The 22,386-nt window shown below is 39.1% G+C and overlaps 1 long non-coding RNA gene across 1 annotated transcript in view; it reads right to left on the bottom strand.

Annotated features, from left to right (window-relative positions):
* LOC130086975 (uncharacterized) overlaps nt 1-22,120 on the bottom strand; it is a 37,677-nt gene extending 15,557 nt beyond the window's left edge. Inside the window, exon 1 of the long non-coding RNA XR_008807309.1 lies at nt 21,985-22,120. This is a non-coding gene — a long non-coding RNA (uncharacterized LOC130086975). The remainder of the gene's footprint in view (nt 1-21,984) is intronic.
* Nucleotides 22,121-22,386: the final 266 nt, after the last annotated feature.

Raw genomic sequence — 22,386 nt, 5'->3', positions numbered from 1 at the left:
GAATAGCTCACCAGAGGTAAAATTACTTTAAATATTCATTTATAATGATTTTTTTAAAAACTAAATGATCAGATATTATTGTATCATTGTAAATATAAATAAACAGAAAACAAAATCAAAACTCTGATACAACTTGCAGATCATTTCAGCAATAAAAGTTTTACAAGTTCTCAGATCGTCCAGAAAAGTTGAAGTTGACACAATGTTAATATGTTTTTAAAGGATTAGTTCACTTTAAAAAAAAAAATTGCTGATAATTTACTCACCCCCATGTCATCCAAGATATCCATGTCTTTCTTTCTTCAGTCAAAAAGAAATTAAGGTTTTTGATGAAAACATTCAGGATTTTTCTCCATATAATGGACTTCAATGGGACCCAAACGGTTCAAGGTCCAAATGACAGTTTCAGTGCAGCTTCAAAGGGCTTTAAACGACGATGAATAAGGGTCTTATCTAGAGAAACCATCGGGCATTTCAAAAATAAATAAAAAAGTTTAAGTTTTATAAGCACAAATGCTCGCCTTGCTCAGTTCTGTGATGCGCGTTTGTGACGTCACGTAATACGCAGTTATGTTGAAAAGGACGCGCATCACAGAACAGAGCAAGGCGAGTATATACTTTTTAACCACAATTGTTCGTCTTGTGCTGGTCTGCGGCGCGCCACGCATTACGTCATCACGTTGGAAAGGTCACGTTCACGTCATCTAGGTTATTTGTCTGTGTACTCCGGTTCAAAAAAGTAGGGAAGGGCTCATTTTCTCCTCAAAATAGTTCGAAATCGTCTTTGTTTTAATTTATTTTTATTATTATATACATTTTTGGTGACCTTTCCAACGTGATGACGAAATACGTGGCGTGTCGCAGACCAACATAAGACGAACAATAAAAAAATAAAATAAAATAAAAACAAGACGAACAATTGTGGTTAAAAAGTATATAAATTATTATTATTATTTTTTTTTAAATGGTCGATCGATTCGATCGTGTAGAGACTTTGAAGCATTGAGACGGACATTTAAAACAGTTTATTTTAGAAGTATGCAATAAGAAGTGGCAGACAGTTTGGGATTCGTGTCATACAGGTCGGCATTATTATAAGGTCCAAAAAAACATAAAGAGAGGCAAAATAATCCACAACTTAAGTAGAAGAGAACAAGTTATTTTCACTCATTTAAGGACCGGACATTCAAATCTAAATCATACTTTACACATTATAGGGAAGCATAACACAGGATTATGTGAAGTATATTCAATGGAGGAGACAGTAGAACATGTATTGAAGAAATGTAAGGCTTATAATAAAGAAAGGAGGATTCTTAAAGGTGCCCTTGGCAACTTTTTTAACTTAATAAATCCGTTTAGAAATCATTTGGATGGTTAAATAATCTGTTCTGGTGAGAATGGTGACTTTCCCCGCTCCCCCCAGCGTTCCCAGGCGGAAAACCAGCCTCGCAACATAGGGACTAACGTCCCGGTATTTTGGAAATAGGAAGTCTCGTGAGAAGCGAGAAACACAAACTGCTTTACTGCAATTCGATATAAACACACACGCCCCCCTCGAGCTCAGTACTAGCTAAAAGAACAAGCGACGATGGATAATTCTTCACAAGTTCCAGTGAAAAGAAAAAGGAGACGGTTCTCGGCGGAGGAGGTGAGGGAGAGGAAGAAAGCTGTTGACCGAGCGAGGGACCGCACAAGAATAAATATTGGTTGTGGGTTTAGGGGTGAATTCGGACGAGGCCGAAGTTGATTCCTGTAATATTATCATTAGATGAAACATTGTCAGAATCTCGTGTATTCTACCACCAGGAGCAAATTTATTAAGCTAACGTTTGATGTTGTTGTCAAGGATAATGAATGTGTGTAAATTGTTTATACTTTGGTCGACTCCGTTATGATCTATAATTGTTCAATAATAACATGTAAAACAGTGATTGTAACCAATAATGTATCCCGTCTACATTATAAAAGACTGCAACGTGAGCTTTGTCTGTACAATGACAAGCTAAACTTTATCGCAGTTCCTTTTACAGGTAGATTAAGCTATAACTATAAGATAAGAATAAGTGGTAATGTTTGCTAGATTCATCCACCCACCCCATACGGCTTATGGTTGATAACAGAATACAAAATGTACATGTCAATGTTAAATGATACTGTGTATGATGTATTACCCACACGATAAAGTTGGTGTGTCTGGGACTCATTTGTTCACCACACCGGCTCCGACAATAACAAAAGCACATGAGCAGCGTTAGAAAGGGGGAGGAGGGCGCCGGCGCGCCGTAAGTGACTTTACGACAGTGATGTGAATATACGCACCGTAGGGGGAGCTCGTTGAGAAAATCAGCGAAGCATTGGCTAGAGTTACCGAGTGCCCCTTTAAGGAAGAATTGCAAGCAGAAGGGTGCCAGGAATTCACTATAACCAAAATATTAAATGATGGTCCAAATTCAGGAAAACAAATAAATGCAATCATGAGATTTATTAAGAATAGTGGGTTATATAATAGGATATAGGGGTATTTAGTTAATTCTTTTCACACTCCATCACATTAGGTGGCGGTATGCACCTTTAAAGTTGGTTCGCAACCCGCCATAAAACCAAAAGAAGAAGAAGAAGAGACGGACATTTTAACCTTCTTCTCAACTAAATAAAGTGTGCTTTTTCACGTGAAGCTGATACGAAGCTCTTTGCAGATTGCGTGATCCTTGGTCATTCTCCACAGCGCATCTCGATGCAATCTCTGAGTGAACTGAATTATGACGGGTCTTGTTTTGTTTTCTTCACGTCTACCTACTCGATGAACTGAGTCCACAATCTGGTTGATGCTCGAGGACCATGATGGTGAGATTTTAACTAGTAAATCAGCGACCGTCTCACGTATGTCTTCACTTTCCTTTTCTTTTAGTCCACGAACCCTAAGAGTCCACCGGCGTTTGTATCGTTCTAGCTCTAGGACACATTCCATTAGCTCTGCGTTGTCTTTCTTTAAAGCCGACACATCGCGAACAGTCGATTGTAACTGCGTTTTGCAGTCTTTAATTTCTGCCGCGCTGAACTCGACAGCCTTAGCTAACGTTATGCTAGTCAACAAGATGGAGTTCAGTTGCAGCTGGGTGCCTTGTGCATCCATCTTATCAGTTAGCTGCTTTATTGCTTCCAGGACTGCATTCATACCTTCTGTCCCCGTATCCATCCTTTTAGCAGTTGGTGTGATCTTTAACGGTGAGGATGGTTCTTCTTTTCTTTTAGTTTTCTCGGTGAAATCCACTTTCATACTTGCAGCATACTTGTGGTCGTCAGTTGCGTCGCTGCTGCGGAAAAAAAAGCCAGATTTATTTGTTTTTTTTTCCTCATGGTGCACAATCTTTATCTGTGGTTTAAAATTATTAAAATAAAAAGTTATTTGTCATTTCAAAAGGATCACATTATGGCAATTTGGATATTGGCACCTGGGACAGGCCTAGAGAGCTTAAGACAAGCAATGCACCCGGTCCGCCATCTTGCCGGAACCCGCAAGCGGTTCTTACTTCTAGACCAGCGATGTTGTGTCAACACGCACTGCTTGTCGCGGAAATTGTTTACTTGTTTCTTTTGTATGTTTAGACACGCACATTCTGGTCATGTTAAAGGTGCACTATGTAGGATTTTTGCAGTAAAATATCCAAAAACCACTAGGCCAGTGTTATATATTTTGTTAAGTTGATTACTTACAATATCCCAATGTTTCCAAATATTTGTAAATCGTGAGAAAATTGTGATTATAACCAAGGAACCGGGACGTGTGAGCAGGGATGAGGGAGTTCCAGTCAATGACGTAATATCCGCGTTACCCTCGGTTTCCACTCGTACTGCCATAGTAACCATGGTGTTTGTCTAAACCCACGTGATGGTAGGTTTAGGGGCGGGGTCAGGGGTAGGTCATTCGTACGAATTGATACGAATTTGGTAACTCGTAAGATATGTACGATTTAGCAAAAATCGTACAAATTCGTACGAGTGAGGTCGTATGAATTCGTACGAATTAGCCACCTCGTAAAATTTGTACGAATTGCCGTGAGATCGGGCTGCTTTCAACACACTCAAATGCAGTTTAGTGTGATAGTGTAGATCAAGTGAAACAGCGCTGCATTACCTCACAAGTTTAATTTGTCTAATAAACTGACCTGTGTGAGTAACGTTAATCCAGCACTTGCGGGTAGTTCGGTAGAATGAAATGTCCTTATTCCTTTATATCCGTGGGACTCGCGTGTGGCGCTGATATCTGTCTCTCATTAGCAATCGTGGCCTGCTTCTTACCACAGTCATAATAAAAACATCAATGTATTCACTCATCCATAAGCATGTTTAGATCCATCAGCTTTACGACAAGATCCATAATGCAGCTTAATGCTTATGCATCATCAATATACACTCACCGGCCACTTTATTAGGTACACCTGTCCAACTGCTCGTTAACACTTAATTTCTAAGCAGCCAATCACATGGCGGCAACTCAGTGCATTTAGGCATGTAGACATGGTCAAGACAATCTCCTGCAGTTCAAACCGAGCATCAGTATGGGGAAGAAAGGTGATTTGAGTGACTTTGAACGTGGCATGATTGTTGGTGCCAGAAGGGCTGGTCTGAGTATTTCAGAAACTGCTAATCTACTGGGATTTTCACGCACAACCATCTCTAGGGTTTACAGAGAATGGTCCGAAAAAGAAAAAACATCCAGTGAGCGGCAGTTCTGTGGGCGGAAATGCCTTGTTGATGCCAGAGGTCAGAGGAGAATGGCCAGACTGGTTCGAGCTGATAGAAGGGCAACAGTGACTGAAATAACCACTCGTTACAACCGAGGTATGCAGCAAAGCATTTGTGAAGCCACAACACGCACAACCTTGAGGCGGATGGGCTACAACAGCAGAAGACTCCACCGGGTACCACTCATCTCCACTACAAATAGGAAAAAGAGGCTACAATTTGCAAGAGCTCACCAAAATTGAACAGTTGAAGACTGGAAAAATGTTGCCTGGTCTGATTAGTCTCGATTTCTGTTGAGACATTCAGATGTTAGAGTCAGAATTTGGCGTAAACAGAATGAGAACATGGAACCATCATGCCTTGTTACCACTGTGCAGGCTGGTGGTGGTGGTGTAATGATGTGGGGGATGTTTTCCTGGCACACTTTAGGCCCCTTAGTGCCAATTGGGCATCGTTTAAATGCCACGGCCTACCTGAGCATTGTTTCTGACCATGTCCATCCCTTTATGGCCACCATGTACCCATCCTCTGATGGCTACTTCCACCATGTCACAAAGCTCTAATCATTTCAAATTGGTTTCTTGAACATGACAATGAGTTCACTGTACTAAAATGGCCTCCACAGTCACCAGATCTCAACCCAATAGAGCATCTTTGGGATGTGGTGGAACGGGAGATTCGCATCATGGATGTGCAGCCGACAAATCTGCGGCAACTGTGTGATGCCATCATGTCAATATGGACCAAACTCCCTGAGGAATGCTTCCAGCACCTTGTTGAATCTATGCCACGAAGAATTGAGGCAGTTCTGAAGGCAAAAGGGGGTCCAACCCGTTACTAGCATGGGGTACCTAATAAAGTGGCCGGTGAGTGTACACCTTTGTTATTGTAAGAGGTTAGCGACCCCTAGCGGCGAAAAAAAGTTACATAGTGTACCTTTAATGCGTCAGTTGTAATCGTGTTACTTTAGTATGTGTAAAGACGCACAGTTTTACCATGTTAAGACGACCAATTTGAACGCGTTTCTCAACACACACATTCTGGCCATGTTCGAACTTGTAATTTTTTTTTTAAAGCAGACTTACCTTTAGATTTACCCACATATCCTTTAGTTTATTTTGGCCAGATCTGGCAAACAGGAGCGGCCCACCCAAGTGCCGTCATTCCACACCGCATGTGACCCAGATCATCTTTACACATGTGCCAGATGTGGTCCGACACAAAGTTACTATAATTATAAAGAGCAAATGATACTCATCGTGCAGTGACACAAACCCAGAAGCTCCTAAAAATGCTGAATCTGCTGCTGCTGATCTGTAGTTTGAAGAGTCCAGAGTCTGTGATTCTGGTGTTCATGATGGTCAGATATCCTTGATTCACCTTCAGTCTCTGTTTACACTGATTATCTGTACAGATCTGACTCTGATCTCCAGTGATTTCAGCGATGAGAGTGTCTTTAAAATACCATCTCATCAAATCATCTGGGTTTCTTACACCAGGATCTAAAGTAACAGATTCTCCCTCATTCACCGTCTTTCTCTTGATTTTATCTCGTTCAGCAGCACAAACACCTGAAACACAAACCAACAGATGCTGGAGGATCTTTTAGAGGAAAAAACTCCACAACAAGAATTATATGTGGATTTAATTGTGCATATTTAATTCCTGGATATTAACAAATTCAGTAGAAACATGAACTGCAAAACTGCTAAATATCAAGTTAATTGTGGATGTCTTTATTCGTAGACTTACTGTTTATATGTCAACTCTGCTGGAGTTTTTTTTTTTGTACAGACCCGCACATGTATTACACACACACATGTTTATACAATGCATTAAATTGAAATATAAATTTCTGCACTATAATATAAAAAAATAAGTACATTATAAATCTAAAGTATTTATGATTTGCAAACACTTCTGATCATTATATGAGATAAACTGACAAACTACAATATTTTTACACATTTACAATTTCTTTGCACTCTATTGTGAACAAAAAACAAAGAGTATGAAATAATAAATGCATTTAAACAGAACAAAACTAACTGTTAAAAACGAATGGATCATCAGTGGAAAAACAAAACAGTTGAAAGTAATTCTGTTCTGTTCAGTGATGCAGATAAAGAGAAACAGCTCTGAATGTCACTGATATAATAAACATAATGATATGATTCAAACATAACCTGCTTTCAAACATAATGACTCACCATGAACAGAAACACTGAAGATCTTTTCAGTGTTGCTGCCGCTGATGATCAGTAGTGTGTATTCTCCAGAGTGTGTGTTTCTGATGTTTGTGATGGTCAGAGATCCAGTCTGATGATCCAGCTTCAGTCTGCCTCTGAATCTCTCATTATTATTATTATTATTACACTGAACATCTGTACAGATATAACTGAGATCTCCATTGATGTGAGTGATGAGACAGTTATTAAAATACCATTTAATTTTTTTTTTGTTGGTTCATTTTAACACCAGTGTTTAGATTGACTGAATCTTCCTCCATCACTGACACTTTAACTGATCCAACACCAAACACACCTGCAGAAGGAATCAACAGAAAATAATGTAATGTCTATGACAGACAAACAAAATGATACAACAGGAAAGTGCTGTGAATATTTCTCTACACATCGAACAAGCAGCATAAAAACAATTGATTCACACATTCACTCATCAGACAAACTTACATGTTTGTTATATTGTAGGTTATAAAACGGTTAGTTCCAATCCTTGATTCTGATTGGCCAATAGCGATACAACACGGCTATGACCGCTTCACCCAACTGTTCTATGTATCAACAACCCTAGCAACCGCTCTTAGTAACTTAAACACATGTTTGATCTCATTGATATTGTTAATTGAAGCTATAGTAGAGTATTGTGAGAGATCGAGTAAGCGAGTGTACCTGCATTTACAGTAGATATAGCATTTTCCTTCTGGTCAGTCCTATATATATTCATTCAAATATATATATATATATATATATTTATATATATATATTTGGGGAAATAATGTGTGTAACTTCTGTTGCTGTTTACGGTGAGGGACTATTTTTTCCAGCGGAAGGAAGGCTTTTAGTGATTTTACTTCATGAAAGTTGCAGATACATATTTTTTGGCTTTAATAGTTGTATTGTGTGGTAACCGTTTTATAAAAGCAGTAAGTTACTCGAGGCTAGTGCTGTATCATGAATTGATTCACGATACAGCACAGCCTCTTGTACCTTATTGCTTACTTATATGGTGTTTATTGTACATCATTATATACCATACACCATACAACACACATAGCCTACAACACATCTATTAATATTGCTAATTTTTGCTTTCACACAACCAAGAAGTGATCATTGCAATTGTAGCCGATGGTAGTAATTTCCTTTACAGATTGATAGGGGCGTGTGTGGGAAAATCTATAAAGTGGGAGAATATATATTGTCATAGAGATTAGGTATTTCATATGTTGATTGACAACCTATCAAGGGAATCTTAGCAACAAAGTTGTTGTAAGTGAGACTTATTTGACATGGTGTCAGAAGTTGTGGAGTAATAGAAATGGAGAAATTCGCTCCACCCACGAACTTCACCTTTGATAGACCTCAAGAATGGGCCACATGGCGACAGCGCTTCACGAGGTACAGAATAGCCACGAAGCTCACGGAGGAGGATGGCGAGGTAAAGTGAGTACCCTTGTATATGCCATGGGACCAGAGGCAGAAAACATATTCAGCTCGTTCAAGTTTGAGAGAGACGAGCATAAAAAAGACTTTGACGCTGTGCTGAACAAGTTCAATGACTATTTCATCCCGAAAAAGAACATTATCCACGAGAGGGCGTGCTTTTACCAACGCATAGAAAGGCCGGGGGAAAAGGCAGAGATGTTCATCCGTGCACTCTACGAATTAGCAGAGAGTTGTGACTTCGGTGCACAGAAAACAGAGAACATCCGAGACAAGCTTGTGGTTGGCATCAAAGATACAGAGCTTTCAAGAAAGTTGCAGCTGATGAAAGGGCCAAAACGTGTGAAACTGTCGTGCAAACACATACATTTAGTCATTTAGCAGACGCTTTTATCCAAACTATGTTAAGTACTCCCGGAAGACATGAGTTTTCAGTTGTCTTTTGAATGTTGTCAGGGATTCTGCTCCCTGGATGAGGGTGGGGAGATCATTCCACCAGCATGGTACCGTGAATGAGAATGTTCTGGAGAGTGATTTTGTGGCTCGCTGTGATGGTACCACGAGCCGCCGCTCATTGACCGATCGTAGGTTTCTGGTAGGGATGTAGACTTGTAGTAGTGAGTGGAAGTAGGAGGGAGCTGAACCTGTGGTCGATCTGTAAGCAAGCGTCAATACCTTGAACTTGATGCGAGCAGCGAGTGGTAGCCAGTGCAGGGAGATGAGCAGAGGAGTGACGTGGGCCCTTTTGGGCTCGTTGAAGATAAGACGAGCTGCAGCATTCTGGATCATTTGTAGAGGTTTAGTTGCACATGATGGAAGTCCAGCCAGAAGAGCATTGCAGTAATCAAGCCTGGAAATGACCAGGGCCTGGACGAGAAGTTGTGTTGCATGCTCAGTTAGGAAAGGCCTGATCTTCCTGATGTTGTGCATAGCAAACCTGCATGATCGAGCTGTCTTAGTAATGTGGTCTGTGAAGGTCAGCTGATCATCAAAGATTACTCCAAGATTTCTGACTGATCTTGATAGGGTGATTGATGATGAGTCTAGCTGGATAGTGAAGTCGTGCTGTAGAGACGGATTGGCAGGGAGGACGATAAGCTCAGTTTTTGCCAGATTGAGCTGCAGGTGATGTTCCTTCATCCATGCCGTAATGGATAACATAACAACATAATTACGTCTTAAGCAATTTATGCGCTAACAAGTCATTTACGCGTTAATGCATAATAATATAAAATTCAGCGAGCAAAATGTGTGCGTTTGTGATGAAAAGTGTTCGAAATGCACAAAGAAAAATAAAGGTTTTTAAATATTTACATGCACTGTAAACAATTTTGTTATCAGTTTCTCCTTTTTGAGCCTTAAGAAGACTTTTTTGCAATCTTTAATTTTTTTGATTACAAAATAATTAGTTTTACTCTAAAACACAGTATGTTTGATTGAAATAGATAAAAAAGACACAAAGGAAACTCCATAGTTAATATCATTTTCATGTCAATTGCGTGAGTCTCACACTGAATGCATGTTGGCATCCTGGAGCCCTGTTACTTTTATGAGAGGCTAGCAGGTGAAGAAAGGAGGAGGAAGGGAACATCACGGTTGTTTGACTATCTTTGACTAAATCTGTAGACCTACCCTGGTAGACACAATACTGGATAACTTTGATAACGTGTTGTTTGTAGTTGGCTCTGCCTTCAGAGGGGTGTGCGATATCACGATTTTTGATCGTGGGCAAAAACTAGTTTAAACGTAGGTAGTCTGCTCGGGAACCGATGCTCTCGAGCCAAATATGGTTCTTTCAGTGAGTATATGGCTCGACGGCAGGAAAAAGTGTCTAAAAGTGCATTTTAGATGCGGACAGGTGTCGTGCCGAAAAGTGATGGTCCGCTGAAAATTGATTGCCGTCCGCGGGAGCGCGCACAGCCTATTAAAGCTGTATCGCCCAGTCTCTTTACGACTACAGCTGCTTTTATGTGGATCAAAACAGACATAACGTGCAAATAAACACCAGCTTATGTCCGTGGTAATAGTGATTGAAGCCTAAAAGTGATTGAAGCCTTATTGATTGAAAGGTTATTTCTGCCCTGAAGTTATTTGATTTGCTTCAGAATAATTATATTTGACAGATTATAACTCACCTAGTACTTTTTACCTCTTAAATACCTTTAGATGGCCAATACAACCATTATAATGCAGTATTTCACCTGCCAAAAAGTGATTGAAGCCTCTTCTTATTGATTGAAAGGTTATATTTCTGCCCTGAAATGAGTTGATTATATTCATGAGGGTTATATTTTACTGATTATACCAGCCTAGCATGGATAAGAGCAGGGAGAGCAGCAATACCCCCCCCTTAGGGTAAACAGAACAGAACCAACATTAATGTATGCAAATATATTTACCTCAAGATTTTAAAGTAGGCCTACAACATAATTTGAGAATATATTCAGATTCAAGGGGAATCAGAATGCCAAATCCTGAGTGACGAGAGGAGGAGCTGGGGAGGGAGGAGGGTAATGAGCTCCTGAGAAACACGATAGCTGTTGATAATACTGAAGGAGCTTATATATGTATACAGTGATAGGCGTCGTATTCCTATAGGTAGACGTGGATCAGCTGAGAGTCACTGATGCAAGCTTGACTAACGTGACCTGCCAGAACTGACGCTACGCTTGATTATTATACGCCTGTTTAACCGAAGCTAATTTGGGTGGGTTTCTCCCGTCCCCATACAATGTAATTTCTCTGTCTTTTACGGCCCTGACGAGAACGCCGGTCTCCTCGACTGTGAACCGCTCCTGGCGTGCGCCTGGCAAATCCGCCGTTATAGCAATTCGCCATGGAACAATCGCGCCTTCTCTTAAAGGGAATGTGAGATGACGCTCTGATTGGTTTATTTCACATTACGCCCAAACCACACCTATGAATAATGAAGCTACTTCAGACCAACCCATGTTAGATTTGCGTCGGGCGCAAGAGTCATTTATCCCGCCGGTATCATAGCAACAGCACCCGGGATACGCCCACAAAGTTACTTGCGTTTCGCGTTTTATAATTGCGTTTCAGATCGTTAAAATAGGGACCTTAGTCTGAAAAATAATTTCTTAATCTGCATGGTTTGAGAGGCGAATACGGTAATTTACCATATATTTCATAATGTTTATAATGTTGTTTTATATTTTTGTGTATGATGTGGTGCTATTCATGATGTTGATTGGATTTGTTGTGTTTCTGTTCTGTTGCGACATTCACTTGCATATCATCAGACATTGGCACGAGAGACTTGTAAAGGACTGAGACATGCATATTTTGCATATATGTTTTTATTTCTTGTAGTTTTCACGGTGTCTACGGTGTCTACTGAAAAGAGAGTGAGAGAGACAAAAATAAACAACAAAAGATATCTGTGGCCTTTATTTCATCAGACCAGTGCCAATATGAGTGATGATGATGAGGGATACAGAGTATGGGACAGCTTTTAAGATATAAATGGAGTGCTCTTTCTGTCATGCCAAATCACTCATAAAGTGCTTGCTTTTCTGCGCTCTAAAATGTTCCATCGTTGTCCAGCGTCTGTGCTATTTTTTATGAAGTTATGACCGATAAAAATGTCTATAGGTGCATCCGAAATCGCGCACGTTCTGAGGTACTACATTTCAATTTGAACTAATATTGTGACCGTTAAAAAAGTACATTCTCACAATTGGCCATGATTTAATTTTTGGGTGGACCAACCTGTTAAATACTCTATAGTAAATAACATATAAGAAAAGTTTATGTTAGACTCCCTTAAAGTCTATGTTAAATTTGGGCCTGTTTGGAAATCCAATCCAGGAATCCCGTACATCGGATCAGTTAGAAAAGAAATAGGCAACAACATACAGAGTCAGAACAGTCTGAAGGTCTGTGCCAAGTTTGGTGGTTATAGCTTGAAAATGCATGGTGGAGTACATTTTTTACATTATAAAATGCTCTTTTAGAGAAGCTGTCAATCAAACAACATGCAGGTCGATTTGTGAGATAGATTTGTGGTAAAGGTTCAAATCCTGCAAGGATTGATCCATGAAATATCATGTGATCCATGTGTTCTTTATCAAACTCTAAATCTCAGGAACTGAACTGTGAAAACTGCGCTCAAAGACACTGTGGAGAAAAGCAGAAACAAACAGCTGATAAATACATCACAATAATCCATAACATGACTCCAGTCCATCTATTAATGAAATGAATGAAACAAATCCATCAATCAAACAAGAAAAACTTCAAGGGACTACAAACATGGCAGAGGAAACAGGAACACAACTTCAGCAAAAGTCCAGAGACAGAAGTACAAGTTAGAAATAATTATTGTGTTTTAACTTTCAACCGTTCCTTATCTATAATAACACATAATATTCTCCAGTGTAAAATGTTCCGATGAAGAAACAAACTCATCTTGGATGAGTTGAGAGTGAGTTCATTTTCAAAAAAAAAAATAACTTGTGTTTACGGGTAATACCAAAATATGCATTTATTATTCATAGGCCTATGCATGTATTATACTCTTGAGATGAAGGTAAAAGAGTATCAAAACTCGAGAGCCCGAGCCGTTTTATTGGTTGGCGCCTAGCCAATAAAATGGGACTTCTATTGTACGTGATGATGTCACGAAACCAGCGTCCTCTGAGACGTTCTGAAACACTAACATGGCTTAATGCATATTAAACTGGGAAGGATCATAGCACTTGTATATTGTTAGTTTAACTGTTTTTATTGTTCTCATTTGTAAGTCGCTTTGGATAAAAGCATCTGCTAAATAAATAAATGTAAATGTAAATTAAGTGTTTTCTTGGTTTTCTATGAGAAGAAAATGCTTAACGTACAATTAAATGCGTTGGGTACATATTCCTTACTCGTTTGCTTTTCTGTATACGCTTTATTAATGGCGTTTCCTGAGTTTGGTCTTTTAATAGAGATCGCTAAGACATGTGACCAACTGGGCGGCAACGTCATCAGAACACAAAGAATTATGGGTATGTTTGGTCCATTTACATGGGCTGGCATAGCAGGCTAGTGTTCTGGCATGAAAATAATGAACAATTAGCGTGAAAAACTGAATATAATCCTACAAAATGCAGCGGGCTAAAGAAAACTTTGTCGGACCATATACCGCCTAAAACTAAATCCTAATGCAAAGACGAGATATGACGAGAAAATAAAGGGAATCAAAGGACTGGATCCTTACGAGCATAGAGACTGGTCAGGGAACATCAACCTGTTGCCCAACTTCCAGCACCCATATATAGCCTATATATACAACTACATGATGTTAAGTGCACACACAAAGTTTTCAGTAACTTCAAGTCGCTGCAGCAGGCATAGGCGTCGATTTCGGTGGGGACGCTTACCCACCAGTCATTTTGTACCTGTCCACTTCTTTTTGACATGATGATGCTGGTATAATTCTCTCTATCTGACTCTATCAGTCGATTTTGATATTCTAGGTATTATCAACTGGCCGGAATTTTGAGATCGCAATAGACGTGAAGGACTATAATGCGTTAAGAGCTCGCTCAAGTACTGGGGAGCTAAACCATTTAGTGCTTTGTAAGTAATCAGCAATATTTTAAAATGTATACAATGTTTAATAGGGAGCCAATGCAGTGTTGACAGAACCAGGCTAATATGGTCATACTTCCTGGTTCTGGTAAGAACTCGAGCTGCTGCGTTTTGAACTAGCTATAGTTTATTTATTAAGTGTGCAGGGCAACCACCCAGTAGAGCATTACAATAATCTAGTCTTGATGTCATGAACGCATGAACTAATTGTTCCGCATTTGTCAATAAGAGCATATGGCGTAATTTATATATATTTTTAAGATGGAAAATTGCGGTTTTGCAGATATTAGACACGTGACTTTCAAATGAAAGATTGGTATCAAAGAGCACACCCAGGTTCCTAACCGACGACGAAGACTTGAAAGATTAGCAGCCATCAAGTGTTAGACAGTATTCTAGGTTATTACGTGTGGACGTTTTTTGTCCAATAATTAGAATTTCTGTTTTTTCATAATTTAGTTGTAGGAAATTACTAGTCATCCAATTTTTTATATCAGCTATGCGTTCCGTTAATTTTGTGAATTGGTAAGATTCGTTTGGTTTTGAAGAAATATAGAGCTGAGTATCATCGGCATAACAGTGAAAGCTAATTCCATGTTTCCTAATGATATCTCCTAATGGGAGCATGTACATAGTGAACAGCAGCGGTCCTAGTACTGAGCCTTGTGGTACGCCATACTGAACTTGTGATCGATAAGACATCTCTTCATTTACTGCTACAAACTGATAACGGTCAGATAAGTATGATTTAAACCATGCTAGTGCAATTCCACTAATGCCAACATAGTTTTCTAGTCTATTTAAAAGAATGTTGTGGTCAATTGTGTCAAATGCAGCACTAAGATCAAGTAACACTAATAGAGAGATACAACCACGATCGGATGATAAGAGCAAATCATTTGTGACTCTGATGAGAGCTGTCTCGGTACTATGGTACGGTCTAAATCCTGACTGAAAATCCTCGCAGATATCATTTCTTTCAAGAAAGAAACACAGTTGTGAGGATACTGCTTTTTCTAATATCTTTGACAGAAAAGGCAGATTTGAGATCGGCCTGTAATTGACTAATTCTGAAGGATCAAGTTGCGTTTTTTTAACAAGCGGTTTAATCATAGCCAGCTTAAAGGTTTTTGGTACTTATCCTAGAGACAGTGACGAATTAATGATATTAAGAAGAGGATCTATGACCTCTGGAAGCATCTCTTTCAGTAGCTTAGTCGGTATAGGGTCTAACATACAAGTTGTCGATTTAGATGAATTAACGAATTTGCTAAATTTGTCCTCTCCTATAGCAACAAATGAATCAATTTTCCTCAGGGAGACTACAATGCACTCCCTGATGCGATACGGTTGCATAGTTATAATTTTTTTCCTGATATTATAGATCTTATGCTGCGTTCACACCGGACGCGAATAGCGCGTCAGGCGCGAATGATTTCAATGTTAAGTCAATGCAAAGACGCGTTACGCGCGTAAAAAATTCCTGCGGCGCGAATGAGGCGTAGAGCGCGGCGCGGTAGACGCGAATACGCCTCATTCGCGTGTCAAGTTCGCGCGAATGGCGCGAATGAAGCGTCTGGCGCGTTAAGTGCGAATGATTAAGTAGTGCTATTTGTGCATTCACGCGTTTGACGCGAATTCGCGTCTGCCGCCCGAGTTGAAAAATCTGAACTTCTGCGTCAATTCGCGCCGCGTTAACCAATCAGGCGCCTGCTTGCTGTCACGTGGTGAAGTATCTGGATGCCTCAATACATTATTTTGTAATATGACAAAATGGAATAAAATGACTATTCTATTCTATTCTGTTCTAATGCAGCAACAAAGCAAATATTTTATCACATAAAAACTTGATTTAATATATGAGACATATTCATTTTGTATTGAATGCTTTTTATTCCATTTCTAGATTATATGAAACATTATTATTCTAATGTAAAGACAACCAACATAGTACATAATTATTCTAGACCCGACGGTGTCCGGTCTGTTATATATTTGACAGATTAGGCTGCTGAGGGCGAGGGTGATCCTCGCTCCGATGCGGGACAACAGGTCATCAAACTGGGCACGGGACAGGCGGAAGTACCGCTGAGAGCGGCCGTCATCCAGGCACTGCTCCTGGAGTGAGCAAATGGCGAAACTCGCCAAACTGAGTTCGCCTCCGAATGGTCTGGTGGACCCAAATACAGCGACGATGATCCGTACGCCGCTGTTCTGCTTTTCAGAGCAAATACAGAGCGGTGACTCTCTCGATAAATGCTCGATCAACATAAAAAAGATGGCCGCCAACAGATTTTGAATCTGACGCGCGTGAATTTCGCTTCAAACTTTTGTTTTTACGCGCGTCAGTTTCACTCTTGACACGCAAATTAACACAAAGTGGTCAAGCGTCAAACTAGACGCGGTAGGCGCGAATTTGATGCGCTATTCGCGTCCGGTGTGAACGCAGCATTATAAGTGAAGAAGTTCATAAAGTCATTACTGCTGTGTTGCTTGGAAACTTTCGTTAGTTTAGCCACTGTTTCAAATAAATACCTAGGATTATGTTTATTTTCTTCTAATAGGGTTAAAAAATAAGCAGATCTAGCATCTTTTAAGGCCTCTCTGTAAGCAATCGAGCTCTCTTTCCATGAAATCCGAAATACCTGCTCTCTTGGCTGCTCTCTTAAGGGCCTGAGTGTGCTCGTTGTACCACGGCGTTGGACTATTTTCTTTAATCGCAACGGAGCAACTGCGTCTAAGGTGCTGGAAAAGAGAGAGTTAAAAGTTTCTGTTGCAATATCAAGTTCTTCTAAGCTATCCGGGATGCTGAGATGATGAAACTGATTAGGAAGATTATTGATAAAGCAATCTTTAGTGGCAGAAGTTATAGGTCTAACATATTTATAACACGGAGTCGGCTTTGCAGCCTTGGCTAAATGTAATTTACGAGACTAGATAAAGATCTGAGATGTCATCGCTCTGCTGCAGAATTTCAATGGCATCAACATCTATTCCATGTGATAGTATTAGATCTAGAGTATGATTACGACAATGAGTAGGTCCTGACACGTGATGTCTAACTCCAATTGAGTTTACAATGTCTTTAAATGCCAATCCCAATGCATCTTTTTCATTATCTACATGTATATTAAAATCACCAACAATTAGTACTTTATCGGCAGCCAATACTAATTCTGATAGAAAGTCCGCAAATTCTTTGATACAATCTTTATGGTGCCCTGGTGGCCTGTATACAGTAGCCAGCAGAATTCTCAAACGTGATTTATCGTTTACACTATATATTTTTACATTAAGCACCAACACTTATTATTTTTAAAACTAGATTTCTTAGTGGTTTTGAAAATATTACTATAAAATAACAGCAACTCCTCCCCCTTTGCGTTTCTGACGAGGTTCATGTTTATAACTGTAATCTTGTGGGGTTGACTCATTTAAAGTAATGTAATCGTTTGGTTTTAGCCAGGTTTCTGTCAAACACAGCACATCTAGATTATAATCTGAAATCATATAATTAACTATGAGCGATTTTGAAGTAAGGGATCGAATATTCAGCAACCCAAGCTTTATCATTTGCTCATCTGTATTCTGTTTTTTTATTTGTTGAACATCAATTACATTTTTAACCTTAGATGGGTTTGGACATTTTTGGGATTTCCAAATTCGGGGAACAGACACAGTCTCTAAATGATGATATCTAGGTGAAAGAGGCTCTATGTGATGGGATTTATCTGACCTTGGTGACGCAAGGCCGCTAGCAGACGGTCGGTTTAGCCAGTCTGTCTGCTTCCTGACCTGAGCCCCAGATTGTCATGTTTTAGCTCTAAGACTATGAGCCAAATCACTAGAGAGAAGAGCAGCACCAGCCCAGGAGGGATGAATACCATCTCTTTTCAACAGGTCAGGTTTGCCCCAAAAACTTTTCCAATCGTCTATGAATTCTACATTATTATGCGGACACCATGATTTGAGGACTGCGCGTGCACAGAGTCGTCACCAGGCTTTTGCGTAGTTTGGAGTGACAAACAAGGGGGTAATTCATCCAATCCAAACTGAAGCCTCCACGGGGGCCGCCATTGTAGCAGAACTTCACCTGCTGTTAGCATTCCATTGACTCCCATTCATTTTGGCGTCACTTTGACAGCGAATAACTTTACATCTGACTCCATATGGACTCCAAAGACTCCATTTGTCCATTATTTATTTCTAAAGAAACATGACAATGTATAAAAGAATCCATTACCTTGTATCTTACGTTATGGCCCCGTAGAAGCAGTTTTTGTAAAAATAGGCTAACGATTGCGTCACAACCACTCGACTCTCCGTCGCACAGTAGAGAAATTATCGTATAGACAGGAGGACAAGCTCGCAGGCAATCGGGGGGACGTGGAGGCATAAATTCAAGGGAGAAGCCCATAGAGAGTCATAAAGTTGCTCCTGCTGCGAGCTCATGGACAGCTAATGCTCACACTCTCCGTCTCTGCGAGATTCGGAAGGGAATGATTCAGATTTCTCTCGGCACAGCTACTAGAAGACAGACAGGTGCCTCACGTGACATCTACATCGTCGAGCTCAGTGTGAGCCTGTGCAGGACGCTCAGCCATCAGGAAGTGAGTGCTTCTAATTGGCTTCACTTTTCTCCGTTGAAATCTATGGGGTCGCTGTGTCCATTTCTTTTACTGTCTATGGTGACAAATCATACCGGCGTACTTTGAGGTCAAAATGTGTGCCCGCTACGCAAAATGCGTACAGGTTGGCAGGTCTGTAGCTACAGCTGGATCCAACCATTAGCCTAACAGTAGTCAACTCACTAGACCACAATACGCTTATCAAATGAAAAATATCTACCATCTTATTCTTATCTCATCAAAGATCACACCAATGGGGTGAAGTAAGCTGTGTAGGAGGCTCTACTGCCCACTGCTGGTCTGGACAGAAAAAAAGCTAACAATATTATTTTTCATTATTCAGTAATGACTTGACCAAAACAAAATTCAAGTGGATATACATACTTTAATAAAGGTGTTCCATTACAATGTTAACCTGATTCAATTGGATCTGTGTTTCATATGAATTGTAAAGTATACTGTGCCTTATGAAATGTATCATTATGAAATGTATCATTATTAAATGTATCATAAATATAGATCAGCACGTACCTAATGTAACTTACTTTGCAGTAACAATGAATTTATCAACATTCTTCTCACCACTGATAATATGATTTGGACTTGAGACTATTTTGTCAGTGTTCCGTTTTCTTTCATTTTGTACACCTCATACATTGAGTGACAGAACACTCTGATTTGTCAAGCTATATTTACATATTTGGTATTTCTGGATTCAGCACAACCCCACCTTTCCAACAAGCCATCATATGTGTTTCTATTATAATCCCTGGCAAAGCAACCATAAAGTAAATTAAAACATTCTGCATAGATATAACATTTGTGCATGTCCGCTTATTTTAGGTATGTGTTTATATGTCTCTATTTATTCCATACATCAAGATATTCACATCCAGTCTTTTCTAGTAGTTAAAGCAACTTCCTGACTACAAACATGCCAAGTTTCAAAGCTCTCAGAGCTTGTGTGATTGATCTGCACTAGTTTATATGCCTTAACTCCCATACGGACAGGCTATATTTTAGTCCTTTTTTGGTTTTGGGGTTTATAACAATATCTGTTAATTTAACAATCTTAGCAGTAAAATATTTTGAGCCAAGAATCCATTTCATATATGGGAGACCTTAGAGATGAGGAAAACATTGTTGGGTTTAGTTCTACCTGCGGTAGGGGTATCTAAAAAATTCGGGGGCATTGTTACTGGCCTATTAAGGGTAGTTTGAATAAATAATAAACATAGCAGTTTGAACTCTTCTCCACTTTATTATACCACACATCAGATCACTAACTCCAAAAACCCGCGACACTCGCGCACGACCCATTCCTATCTACGGCAAGCCCCGAGGGGAAAAATACATTGCAAACACACATACAACGGATGAATGGTTTACATGTGGGGGCTGGGGGCAGTGTGTTTCATGAATGAAGGATGTGAGTTTACTGGTGTTGTGGACAAATGCCACTTCTATCGTGAGAACGACTATTGCAGTTTATAACAAATCAGGTAGACGGCATCTTGAACACTGCGTTCTTCCCTCCATGCAATCAAGTCTGACACCGAGGCTGCGTCCGAAACCGCATACTCAATGAGTAGGTACTTAATTTCAATGAGTACTTAACGAGCGCTAAAAGAGTAGGTACTTTATAGCCAAATCTCGTTGAGTGTGAATGCGATCCGGACATCATCGCCATGTTGACGTTATCATGTGACCTACGACGCGTTATCACAAGCGCAACAACTTAAAAGATATGAACGACACGTTTAATTCATCTATCTGTAAATATCTCGATATTGATTACCGGTAAACTTGCTCATTTTGTGGTATTGTTGAAGAAACAGCTCTCCATTTATTTTGTGAATACATTTAGGGTTGATTTAAGTTGTTATATTTTAAATCCTACTAATGTGACCCACAGTTTTATCCTTATAATGATATATTTTTTTATTAAGAAACCCCCAAATCTTGAATATGTTGTTAATTTCTTTATTTTATACCCCAAAATTTTTTCCTTTCTTTCCCTCTTTTTCTTGATGAATTTACCTCTCGTTTCATCCCTCAGACTTATAACAAAAAAACATTTTTTTTATGTATTATGAAAAACTATTTAAAAATATTTAGCCTTGTTATTGTTCTTTTTTCCTGTGCATTAAATATCATAATATGATGTACACAAACCAATGATCTTTATGTTTTGTCATTATTATTGTTCATTGTTAGATACAACTATGGTATCTTTCCATGATCTTGTATGTAATAAGTTTAAATTATATGAGTGACAGGTGCACTAACACTTCATAACATCAGTAACTCGACAGCACAACCTAGAACAGTTTTCCTCTGCGTTTGTAATGTCTGCACAAAGGAGACGGGCGGCTGCTCGAAGATCTCTCCTTTGGAGAAAACTGTTGATTTTATACTCGAAAAATGTAAGTATCGCTCCTTAAAAATGTATATTACCTCAGAATGAATTGCATTGTTAGTCCACCCCAAAACTTAAACAAAATAATAATATTTAATGCTGACCAATACTTAATTATATTACTTTTTTAAATGTATATTCACCTTAATAAGGTGAATACTAAAAATTATATAATTTAATACACTCTTAGAAGAAAAGGTTCTATATAGAATCTTAAAAGGTTCTATCTGGCGCTACTTATTTGGAACCCCTAAAAGGTTCTATACAGAACCCTTTTTAAGGGTTAAATCAAAAGGTTTTATGAACCCCTTTTAGGGGGTTTTCATTAATTAATTTTGTTTTGTCAAATAATAGCCTAAAGAACCTTTGTGCCAAAAGGGTTCTTTCTTGTCATTATAGAACCTTTTTAGCATAAAAGGTTATTTGGAGTAAAGAACCCTATGGTTCTATATAGAACCCCAATGAACCCTTTTTTCTAAGAGTGTAAAACAAGCTAAATGTAATTTGTTTTGTCATATGACATAGTTATGCATTAATACACACTAGATAAAGCCAAGCAATTAATTAATGCATACATAAATTAAATAATTATATTTTATATACTGAAAACAATAAGAAACATGAATAAATGAGTAAACGAACAAATATAAGTAACCATCACAATAAACAAATGCATATACAAGTCAACAACACATGAAACAAAGCTTTATTCAAACTACAATCATGTATTTACAGGCGCTGAACCCCACATCCTACTGCCATCTCAACACAGCGGTTCCCATTCTGCAGCTTTATTCTGATGACTTCACCAGAGGTGAGCGTGCCTTCGTGCCGGAGCTTGTTGCTGCGCTTCACAGTCTGAGGCAATAAGGGCAGATGGAGTGATAGAGGGACTCTTCCATGGCACCGTTTCCAGGATTCAGCTCTGGGCTCCTCGTCCTCAGTGCTCACACCAGTCTGCAGACATTTCAGATCCTACAAAAATGCACAAACATTATACAAAAGCAGTCATTTTAACAGCACAATGTAATTTGATTTATGTATTAAAAGTTACAAAAATGCTGTGATTTATCTGCTCAATACTAGCCTACAGGCTGAGGTTGTAGCTGATGTGTTAACTCACTTTTTATCCAACTTAAATGTTCCTCAATTTATCAACAGTAATAAGGGACAAATAAAATATATAACATGTTTAGTTACTTTATAGATTTGTTTATTTACCTTATTTACATCACATTTGTCTAATGTAAACAGTGTTGACAACAGTGAATTATCCTACATAATAGCACACATACACTCACCGGCCACT

This window comes from Rhinichthys klamathensis, unplaced genomic scaffold (genome assembly GCF_029890125.1).
Source record: "Rhinichthys klamathensis goyatoka isolate OS25496 unplaced genomic scaffold, OSU_Roscu_1.1 h1tg000103l_1, whole genome shotgun sequence".
In the NCBI taxonomy this organism is placed as follows: Eukaryota; Metazoa; Chordata; class Actinopteri; order Cypriniformes; family Leuciscidae; genus Rhinichthys; species Rhinichthys klamathensis.
The sequence above is the reverse complement of the archived record's forward strand: the minus strand, read 5'-3'. Positions and strand labels throughout refer to the sequence as shown.